Genomic DNA, 10898 nt, shown 5'->3' on the forward strand with positions numbered 1-10898 from the left:
CTCATTTTCATAATCTAAACCAGGTTGACTAGCCCCTATATCATTGCATGGTCACAATAAATTTACCTCTCATTTTGTCTAATGTACACTAGGAAATTCTAGTAGTCTCTCTATTAGTTCATACAAATAGTAGTTGATTTTTGTTTTTGTTTTTCATATTAACAGAGAACAGTGAAGGATCCGATGTTACTTTACTTGCAAGCTAGCTCATTAATCTGTCTCTCATTCTTGGATGCTAGCAGAAGTCATGATACTCCCTGGTCAGAGACAAAAGGATTTCTCTTATTTATGGCAATAGCAGTAGTCACAGTACCAGTATACTCTCATGCCAGCTCCCAAGCCCCAAGCCCCAAGCCCCCAGGAAGATGTGAAGAGAGACAGGTGACAGATGACATGAACACATTGAGTAGACTTTGTTACAGGAATGAGGAGGCTACGAAGCCCTATTCAGGCTGCTCTAAAAATGAAGCTGTTATTGTCTTGGTTCACAAGAAATGCCAAAATGAAAGAGCCCCATGGAATTGCAGGTTCGGGAATATGTTTTCAAGTGCAGATGATCGAGCTGCTTCTACAAGTGAAAATTGTACTTTGTGGGAAAAATATAAGGGGAACAGAAACAAAGAAAACAAGAATCTTGTATTGAAAGGAGCAAAATATGGATCATTGAAAACAATGAATTATATTAATACACATAGATTCAAGTTCAAGAGACCAACTGAAAAATAAAACTGTATTCACTTAATTTAAGGCTTAGAATGGGATTGCTACATTCTCATCTGAGGGTATAATTACTATTTTGATTCTTACTTTTCTGATTCTTCATAAATGAAATTTTAAGTTAATTCTTTCTGGAAGTCATGTCCATAGAACTGTGGAGTGTGAGGCTGACTCAGGATGTCCATGTCAGAACTATACTGCGTACTACTAGCTAGGGTTGAAACAGAATACCGTGTCTGTGCTGCCGATGGCAAATACCTCTCTTCAGCTCAGACTTCTCATCTGCATTCTGCCTGCACTGTATTTTGTATTTCTCACTGAGCGCATCATTGATTTTTCCCTCCACACTTACTCTTCCTCTTTTGTTTCTATATTAGTAAACACATGTGCAAATTAGCAAACCATGTTCATCTAGCTTTTCAAGCCAGAAATGGTGAACTGAGCCTTGATCACTCCTCTCTGTACATCTCACACACCCAATCATTCACGTCTCATATCTCTGCAGTCTATCCACCTCTCTGCATCTTTGCTGCCACCAACCTAGTCCAGGTGACCACGATCTGGATGACCACACTAGCTGTTAAATGATCTCTCATGGTCTCCACTTCATCCTCTCCAGTGATGCCACACTTATCTTCAAATGGCTGCATTTGCCTTTAAGATAAACTTTAAATACGTTATCAGGCCATTCATTTTCTGAGCCTCATCACCCACCTCTCTTCGCTTGAAGTTCTATGTTTTAGTTGGACTGTTCTTCAATTTCCTGCAGTGCTCAGATAAACTTTCACCTCACAGTCTCTCTAAATACTATTCCCTCCTCCTGTATTTCCTCTCTACCTAAGTTAATATCTACTTACTTCTTTCTTTAGTCTTAGCTTAACCATCATATTTTCCAGGTTCCCTTCATAGACCTCAAGGCTATTTAAATTGTACAGTCTGTCTATTTCTAACATACCCTATATAATGTACACTACTTTAAGTTCATATAAATGCATTATTGAATCCATATCTTATTTTTTTTAAAGATTTTATTTATTTGTTTGACAGAGAGAGAGACAGCCAGCGAGAGAGGGAACACAAGCAGGGGGAATGGGAGAGGAAGAAGCAGACTCCCAGCGGAGGAGCCTGATGTGGGGCTCGATCCCAGAACGCCAGGATCACGCCTGAACCGAAGGCAGACGCTTAACGACTGAGCCACCCATGCGCCCCTCCACGTCTTCTTATACAGTAACTTCAGTAAGAGCATAGGGGGTATTTGTCTTGTTCTCTTGTTCACTAAAATCCCCTAAGCACTTAGGAGTCTATAAGTCAAATTTAGGCAAATCATTGACAAATGCATTATAATTGTTCTTCCCAGAGTACCTGAAATCCATGGGATTTGTTACTCAGAAGGATAATGCTTATAATGTTCACATAAATGTGTATTTCAACTAAAAAAGTTCTTTTTGAGGTTAAACATTCTTTTCTTATTTTGACATCATGGCAAGTTTTCTGGCTTTCTGATTTTTTGCCTGTGTTTTGCACACTTGAACACCAGGAATAAATTAGAGAATATTTGTCAAATCCCATGCCTGCTTATCAGCAGCACGTCAGGGACTTCAAGTGGAAGAGAGGAGAAACATCCACAAGAATAAAATCAGTGAATTCTTCCATTTGCTATTTCTAGCAGCAGTAAAATCAATTGTATCTAAGAGGCAAAACAGTATGCTAACCATACCATTTATTCAGGATTGTCAGCTAAACGGTCATTTTTACTTTCTACAGTATTATATTAACCCATTCTAGATCTAATGTCTTAAAATACAACAGAGAAAATGCTCACCATTTTTATTTACTAAAGGTTTTATTCCAGGTATTATTAGAAATAATTTTCATGAATTATTTTATTTCAAAGGCCCAATAAAAATTATGCAATAGATAATAAATCAATAAATGTTTACTGAGTCCCTACTCTGAGCAGTCAGTGTTCTAGTTGATGGGTCAACTGCAAAGAACAAAATTAGATTTAAAAATCCATGCTCTCTTGGAGTTTGCATTTTAACAGGGGAAATGTAACAAAATGAATAAATCAACTGCATACTTTATTAGAAGATGATAAGGGGTATAGAGAAACATAAAGCTGGCAATGGGTTTTGGGAGAAATCGTGACAAAGATTCCCTCCCTAAGTAAACTCTCCTTAGCCTCCCCTGAACTCTTCTCAGGTAGGCCCTGATTTTTGGACTTCCATGGTCATCACTGCATTACCCAGTTTCAGCAAGATCCTGCTGGTTTATCAGAATCCTTGATATCTAATGCTGTTCCTTAATCTCTACCATTACCCAGGTGATGTCTTTACTCTGGCCTGTCTTCAGCAAGAAGCCTGTTGGGTGAGTTTAGCCAGAATCTCCCCCTATCATGGATGTTTCCTCTCAGTAATTTTCCACCCTACTTCTTGGCTATAAATGCCCAATTTTCCTTATTGTATATGGAATTGAGCTCAAGGCCCCCACCAACTACTTTGCTCCTGGGGAGAATGTTGGAAATTTCCTAAATCCTATACAAATATAAGAAATAGAGAATAAGTATCACCCTGAAAATCATGTATATGCATTGGTTATATTTTATTTGTATGCTTTTTTTTTTTTTAACCTTTGTTTTTGGTGTCTTTTCATGGAAAGATTTTCTTTAAATCCTTTGAAGACCTTCAGTATTACAATCTGCCCACTACAGTTGTGTTTTTTTTTTTTCTCCAGGAGTCCTTTGCAACCTTGAGCCATCAGATATTCTGCTATAATTCTTTCTAAAACATAAAGTGTTTATTTTTCATGTTATATTTAACATACACAGAGTATATTTTGGGGTCATTTTGTCTGAGTCGATTATTTGGGAATGTAGTAAGTGCCGAAAATGCCAATGAATGTAGTAAAAAGTTAAAAATCAAATAACAATCCTAAGCTTGTGGACTGCCTTTAGCTTCAGGGAATGGAGGCCCTTAACTAGGGCTCTATGCTTAAGGCATGGACATGAACCATAATGTAAAATATAGCTTTATACCAAATTTTTCAGTTTTGTGTTAAGCAGGTTAACTGGCAAGTTTAGGATATAGAACATGTTTTATTTAACTTTGTTATCTTGGCTTATATTTTAAAATATTTGTACATATGGTAGGAGAACCTGCATTTGTTTTCTTGTCGCAGGTCACACAACTGTTCAGAGCAGGCTTATTGCCCTATGAATAAGGGAAAAAAAAGGTATGATATGAAAAATTGGTAGTTACATTAAAAATATCCATGATAAAGTCAAAAGTATAAAACAGCAATTAACTATAAGGATAAGGTGATTTAAAAAATAAATTGTTTCTATCTGGGGGCTGCCTTATATGAGCTACTCTCGCTAACATTAAAATATTTAGAATTATTGTTATTACATATCTATTCAAATGATCTGAATTGTCTCTACATAGTAATTATAAGGATCTTACAGGTGTGTTTGTGAGGAAAATGATCTAGGGTTCAAATGAGAGTCTCTAAACCTCAAACAGGAGACTAAAGGAAATAAAACTGTATAAGTTGGGGCGCCTGGGTGGCTCAGTCGTTAAGTGTCTGCCTTCGGCTCAGGGCGTGATCCCGATGTTCTGGGATCGAGCCCCACGTCAGGCTCTTCCACTGGGAGCCTGCTTCTTCCTCTCCCACTCCCCCTGCTTGTGTTCCCTCTCTCGCTGGCTGTCTCTATCTCTGTCAAATAAATAAATAGAGTCTTTAAAAACAAAAAAAAACTGTATAAGTTGGCTTTCCATACTATCCTTGGGAGAATTTTAACACTAAATTTCACATGTGACTTCTAATAAATGGATCGAATGGATATATTTATGAAAAGAATAGTCTAAATTGTTGTTTCATATTTATTTTTAACAAATAAACTAAACTTTGTAATGTATTTTTAATAAAGCAGAGAACAACTTATTGTTTTTGAGTTTCAGATACTATTATAAAATAAAATACAAATATAAGAAAACATTATTGTGACAAACCTAAGAGAATACTCCATATCTGTATATATGTATATATCTGCGCAATATCAGTGTATGTAGCTGTGTGTGTGTGTGTGTGTGTGTGTGTGTGTACATGTGTAATTAAGCTTTACAACAAAGGTAGAGGATAATGATGGATAAGAAGTTGAATCTTCTAATCAGGATAGGATGTTGTATTTTGTCAAAGGCTTTTCTTCATCAATTGAAAAGATCATATACAGGAATAGAGGGAACATTCCTTAATATCGTAAAAATCATCTATGAAAAGCCCACAGCAAATATCATTCTCAGTGGGGAAAAGCTGAGAGCTTTTTCCTTAAGGTCAGGAACACAACAGGGATTCCCACTCTCACCGCTATTGTTCAATATAGTACTAGAAGTTCTAGCATCAACAATCAAACAACAAAAAGAAATAAAAGGCATTCAAATTGGCAAAGAAGAAGTCAAACTCTCTGTTTTCACAGATGACATGATACTTTATGTGGAAAACCCAAAAGACTCCACCCCCAAATTACTAGAACTCATATACCAATTCAGCAATGTGGCAGGATACAAAATCAATGCACAGAAATCAGTTGCTTTTCTATGCACTAAAAATGTAACTGTAGAAAGAAAAAATAAGGAAATGATTCCTTTTAAAATAGCACCAAAAACTGTAAGACACCTAGGAATAAACTTAACCAAAGAGGTAAAGGATCTATACTCTAGAAAGTACAGAACACTTATGAAAGAAATTGAGGAAGACACAAAAGGATGGAAAAATCCATGCTCATGAATTGGAAGAATCAACATTGTTAAAATGTCTATGCTACCCAGAGCAATCTACACCTTCAATGCCATCCCTATTAAAATACCATTGGCATGTTTCACAGAGCTGGAACAAACAATCCTAAAATTTGTATGGAATTAGAAAAGACCCTGAATCACCAAGGTAATATTGAAAAAGAAAAACAAAGCTGGGGGCATCACATTGCCTGACTTCAAGTTATATTACAAAGCTGTAATCACCAAGATAGCATGGTATTGGCACAAAAACAGACACATAGACCAATGGAACAGAATAGAGACTCCAAAAATGGACCCTCACCTCTATGGTCATCTAATCTTTGACAAATCAGGAAAAATATCCATGGAAAAAAGACAGTCTCTTCAATAAGTGGTGTTGGGAAAATTGGACAGCTACATACAGAAGAATGAAATTGGGCCATTCTCTTACACCATACACAAAGATAAACTCAAAATAGATGAAAGACCTCAATGTGAGACAGGAATCCATCAAAATCCTAGAGGAGAACATAGGCAGTTACCTCTTCAACATAAGCCATACCAACATCTTTCAAGACACATCTCCAAAGGCAAGGGAAACAGAAGCAAAAATGAACTTTTGGGACTTCATCAAGACAAAATGCTTCTGCACAGCAAAGGAAACAGTCAACAAAACTAGGAGGCAACCCACATAATGGACGAAGGTATTTGCAAATGACATTACAAAGGGCTGGTAATCAAGATACATAAAGAACTTATCAAACACAACACCCAAAAAACAAATAATCCAGTCAATAAATGGGAAGAAGATAAGAACAGACACTTGTCCAAAGAAGACATACAAATGGCTAACAGACACATGAAAAAAATATTCAATATCACTAGCCATCAGGGAAATACGAACTAAAACCATAATGAGATACCACCTTACACCAGTTAGAATGGCAAATATTAACAAAACAGGAAACAACAAATGTTGGCGAGGATGTGGAGAAAGGGGAACCCTCTTACACTGTTGGTGGGAATGCAAGCTGGTACAGCTACTCTGGAAAACAGTGTGGATGTTCCTCAAAAAGTTAAAAAATGGAGCTACCCTATGACCCAGGAATTGCACTACTAGGTATTTAACCCAAAGATATAGATGGAGTGAAAAGAAGGGACACATGACCCCAATATTCATAGCAGCAATGTTCACAATAGCCAAACTGTGGAAGGAGCCAAGATACCCTTCAACAGATGAATGGATAAAGAAGATGTGGTACATATATATATAATGGAATATTACTAAGCCATCAGAAAGGATGAATACCCACTATTTGCATCGACAGGGATAGAACTGGAGAGGATTATGCTGAGTGAAATAAGTCAAGTAGAGAAAGACACTTATCATATGGTTTCACTCATAGTGGAACATAACGAATAGCACAGAGGACCATAGGGGAAAGGAGGGAAAACTGAATGGGGAAAAATCAGAGAGGGAGATGAACCATGACAGACTATGGATTCCGGGAAACAAACTGAGGGTTTCAGAGGGAAAGGGTGTGGGGGGAATGGGGTAGCCAGGGAATGGGTATTAAGGAGGGCATGTGTTGTAACAAGCACTGGGTGTTATATGCAACTAATGAATCATTGAACACTACCATACAGTGGCTACCTGAGCATAATTAAAAAAAAAAAAAAGGAAAGAAGAAGTTGTTGAACCTTCTAGGCCAAAAGCATTGTTCTTAAGAAGTGTGATTCTAACTCTATTATTGATGTTTATTTGTTTCAAATTTTAGAACCAGTCTAATTAAGCCAAGACTAACTTGGCAGTAACCAGAACAAGAGAGTGCATTATATGATCCAACCAATTAAATGTTCTGTTTTGCATTTTTTGGTCTTTGATAGAGCCAGTCATAGCCAGATTATTCTAAGGTTTTCTGAATCTGTAATACTTGACCACTTTCCAGGATGATGTCAACACATCATTATGGGATCATATCTTCATGTCCACTGCATGTTTATGTAAAAATCATATCTACTGCATTGCTCAGAAAGTAAAGCTTACTATTTACTTCAAGTGTCTTTTCAGCTGTAAGTTGTTCAAAGTTGTCTTTATTAAAGAAATGTAGAAATACTAAACATAATAAAATAAATATTGCTATTATATGTGATTTTTCTTTCTGACAGATATGACTTGAATTAAAAGTGTACTCAAATAAACAAGAAAAAAGTAAGTCATAAGTACCAGTAGCAGATAAGAAGATGAGTTAATTTTTCGCATAATTAATAAACTTCCCCAAATTATTGTCATTCATTTTTTAAATATCTCATTTCTGAAAATGTGCAAAGAAATTATCTATTCACCCAATTAAACACAAGTCAAATACACTAAAATTAATTTTGGATTTCTTGAGCTTTATTACTTATATGTCTGAAGTTGGGCTAGAGTTTGATTGGGTCATTGAGGCATTATCATTCAGTAGTCAAGCTACTGCTCTACACCTTTCATTCCTCTCTGAATTAATATTATACGGAAACAAAAAAACAAAAAATACCATACTAAGTCATGGAATTCATGAAGTATACATTTCTTACTTTCTTTAAGGAGATAATTTAGATTTATTTGGGCTTAAATGAACTACATAAATAATGTAAATTAACTGGAAAACACTGTTTTTAAGCGAAGCCAGAGAACATATCTACAAAGACCTAAACTACAGGCATATTTCTCTGAAAAAGTGAGCAGATGGAAATGGAGAGGTTATGAAAGATAGCTCCAGATGAGAGTAAGAGAAAAACAAAAAACTGAGGAGAGGCATCAGAGCTAATAAGGCCAGCAACTCAGAACCACTGTAATTCCTGGTCTGCCAAGAGGGCTGTGCTCCCATGTTTGTTTCGTTTTGTTTCATAGAAAACTTTATTTTAATCTACTACCTGTATTTCATTTTAGAAAGTTACTAGATAGATGCACTTCCCTCTGAAGGTTTAATTTAATCTTTAATTACCATTTTCTGAGATCTTTTCAGTAGCTTATCCTGTATCATACAATGTAATCTTCCTACAAGACATGACTGGGTGGCTTGAAGATTGTGACCTGCTGACTCTTCAAACTACAAACAAATATTTGTTCTTAGAATAATAGGACCCTTGCTCACATCAATTAAGTCATCAAATTTGTGTAGTTGGACTATTGTCTCAGGGGTCTGAGACACCTTCTCCTCCACGAAATCTATTTTGTCGAAATCTATTTTGTACTTGCTGTGTTGAAATATATCTTTTTTGGGGCACCTGGGTGGCTCAGTCGTTAAGCATCTGCCTTCGGCTCAGGGCATGATCCTTGCGTTCTGGTATGAAGCCCCACCTCAGGCTCCTCCACTGGAAGCCTGCTTCTTCTTCTCCCACTCCCCCTGCTTGTGTTCCGCCTGCTGCTCGGCCTACTTGTGCTCTCTCTTTCTCAATGTCAAATAAATAAATAAAATCTTAAAAATAAAATAAAATAAAACTACATCATAACAGATGTCTCCAGAGATTACACGAACTTCTGGAGCTCTGAACAAATTGAGCACATATTCACCTTCAACTGCCTTCTCTGTCACACAGCCCATCATCATGGTATAAAAATGCTCATAGAACTTGTTGACTTCCCCTGGAGCATGATCTTTGAAAGTAAGAAATTTAAGTTCGCAGGCCTTGGTCAAAGGGTGCCCCAAGGCTGTCTGTCCACAAGAGCTGGAATGGACTTCCTGCAATCCCACCCACTTAAATGCATGACAATCCCACCCACTTAAATGCATGACAAAACGTAAGGAGTTGAAATGTTTTTGTTCATCACAAAGACAGTGCCAGCATCGATCGGTTTTCTCAAAGTGTTTAACTTCAATCTTCTCAGCTGGAGGAGTTAATGGTAACTGCCTGTTTTTCTCTTTACTAAGGAGATCATTCTGCATTTCTATCAGTTCTGTCAGCGACAGCTGAGAAGTTGGCCATGTTGCTATAAATCTCTAGCCAGCCATCCCACGCTACCACCAGGGGCTGCCTACCAGAGCCGAAGCTTCCAGACCCCCATGGACATTGCTTCCTTTGCAATCCCCGTGCTCCCATATTTTAGTCTCATTAATGAAAATGTCAGTTATTTTTGTAAAGTTTTTGTCAAATGACACTTATCTATAAACCATTATATAGTGCTTCTTTCCAAAAATGTAAGCATTTTAGAACTATATATTAATTATTAATTATGAACAGTTCAACTAACGAGAGACTTTAAAGCAACTAGGGATTAATTTTAATTCACAGTTCTTTGAGAAGTTATTCTAAAACTAAATGGCTTCTAATTATTTTGAACTTTTTCTTTTTCAGTCACAAAGGATTTACTTTAAAATCATTTTAAAAACATTTCTGAAACAAAGCAGCAGCCCAAACACTTTTGGCTCTGTCCGAGTATTTCATTAAGGCATAAATATTTCAATTACCAAATAACAAGTCTTTACAATCTAGGGGATTGATTGCATACAAAATGCTTGATTTGCTTAAAGTGTACTTAGACTTATACAGTAAAAAAAATACGTTATAAATCCATCTTTCAGAAGACAAGTCAGATCTTTATTTCCACTCAAGGCCATTGTCCATATTCTGTTAAAATGAACAAGAATTTGAGAGAGATATGTTATTGTCTCATAAGCAAGTTACAATTGAAATTAGAAAATAGATAAAATTTTTATTTTATCTATTTATTTTTTAAAGGTTTTATTTATTTATTTGACAGAGAGAGAGAGCCAGAGACCACAAGTGGGGGGAACAGCAGAAAGAGGGGGAGAAGCAGGTTCCCTACAGGGAGCCTGACATGGGGCATGATCCCTGGACCCTGGGGTCATGACCTGAGCTGAAGCATCTGAAGGCAATTGCTTAACCCTGAGTCAACCAGCTGCCCCAATACATAAAATTTTTAAAAATATAAAAATCTTCCAGCAAAACCTACTGAATTCAACCAAGAATTTACTGGAGGAAAATATATAATGTTAATGGAATATGTTAGAAAAATTATCTAGAATAAAACAAAATTAGCTAAGTGGTCAAATCAGTAACTTAAAAAATAAAATGTAAACTCAAAGAAAAATACAACGAGCAAATAAAAATGAACAAATGTTATTAGAAATAAGTAACAGAATGATATTTGTCTTCCTAAAATGACTCAGAAAGGGGCTCCTGGGTGGCTCAGTTGGTTAAACATCTGCTTTTGGTCATGATCTCAGGGTCCTTGGCACGAGCCCCATGTTGGGCTCCCTGCTCAGCAGGAGAATCTGCTTCTCCTTTTCCCTCTGCTCCTACCCCCACTCATGCTCTCTCTCTCCCCCTCTCTCTCAAATAAATAAATAAATAAAATTAAAAAAAATAAAAAAAATAACTCGGAAGACTTTCAGGAGAGTG

General features: G+C 36.5%; 1 pseudogene; it reads right to left on the reverse strand.

Annotated features, from left to right (window-relative positions):
* Positions 1–1223: 1223 nt before the first annotated feature.
* LOC123785407 (large ribosomal subunit protein mL39-like) lies at positions 1224–9546 on the reverse strand (annotated as a pseudogene).
* Positions 9547–10898: the final 1352 nt, after the last annotated feature.

Source organism: Ursus americanus, chromosome 15, assembly GCF_024610735.1.
Source record: "Ursus americanus isolate L20-20 chromosome 15, mUrsAme1.1.p, whole genome shotgun sequence".
NCBI lineage: Eukaryota > Metazoa > Chordata > Mammalia > Carnivora > Ursidae > Ursus > Ursus americanus.